The 966-nt window shown below is 38.2% G+C and overlaps 1 protein-coding gene across 1 annotated transcript in view; it reads right to left on the bottom strand.

Moving 5' to 3' along the window:
• Positions 1-966, bottom strand: part of LOC107572511 (glucose-fructose oxidoreductase domain-containing protein 1) — a 25,934-nt gene that overhangs the window by 2,141 nt on the left and 22,827 nt on the right. The window lies entirely within an intron of this gene.

The following is a 966-nucleotide window of genomic DNA, read 5'->3' as shown; positions in this document are numbered from 1 at the left end:
CCTGAAAAATTACAAAGAAACAGCAAGTAACACATGCATTTTTCTTGTAAAACATATTCCAATTATCGGTTTTATTTACAACTTTGAAAAATCATTTTTTACACAACAGGTTTCCTTTCATTGCACCACCTACAAATGCCAGCAGATGGCAAACTTTCCTCAATATTCATTTCAAAACAATGAAATATATCTTACAGAGGGATTTGAGTATTTAGATTGTACTGCGAGTCAATTGAATTAATAAAAAATATCAATTTGGATCAATTTAATGCATTCTTGCTGAATAAAAGTATTAATTTCTTGTACTTTTTTAAACTGCAAACTTTGTGTAGTGTGTATGTACTAAAAGCTGAGATAAATTACAGCTCAGAAATGTTGCTAGTCTAAAGAAGCTGAATTTTATATGTGAGTCTCATAAGCTGAATGATCAGTACTGAAGTCCTGCGTAATGTCTTCACTGTCTGGTGCACGGCATTTTCCTCAGACTCACAGCAGAATAAACTAGCAGGCTAATCTCCCATCAGCTCCCGACGGCAAGACCTGAGTCAGAAAATGAATCCAGCTGACCCATTTCTAGAAATCCAGTGTGGGAGACGAGAAAATAAATCTGTGTTGGTTCAACAGCAGCCACGATTCAGAAATATTTTACTTTCTCCTGTTCTTATTGTGAATGACTGATCAGTGCATGTCATTCCTCAGAGAAATGCTTGCCTTCCATTAAAATAAAACGACTTTCCTTTTCAGATGATGTCATCAATCCCTCTTATTCTTAAGCAGCTCCCCCTCAACCTGACTCATTTCTGGTTCATAAGAGCGAGCGAGAGCGAGAGAGCACGAGCTCATTAGCGTGAGGATACCAAGGCCTTGCAATTTCTTCCTCTCTAGGGATCCGAACAGCATTAATGCACATCGTACCTGCACAAAACACACACACACACACACACACACACACACTCACACACACAC

The sequence above is a fragment of the Sinocyclocheilus grahami genome, unplaced genomic scaffold, assembly GCF_001515645.1.
Source record: "Sinocyclocheilus grahami isolate Dianchi unplaced genomic scaffold, SAMN03320097.WGS_v1.1 scaffold1764.1, whole genome shotgun sequence".
In the NCBI taxonomy this organism is placed as follows: domain Eukaryota; kingdom Metazoa; phylum Chordata; class Actinopteri; order Cypriniformes; family Cyprinidae; genus Sinocyclocheilus; species Sinocyclocheilus grahami.
The sequence above is the reverse complement of the archived record's forward strand: the minus strand, read 5'-3'. Positions and strand labels throughout refer to the sequence as shown.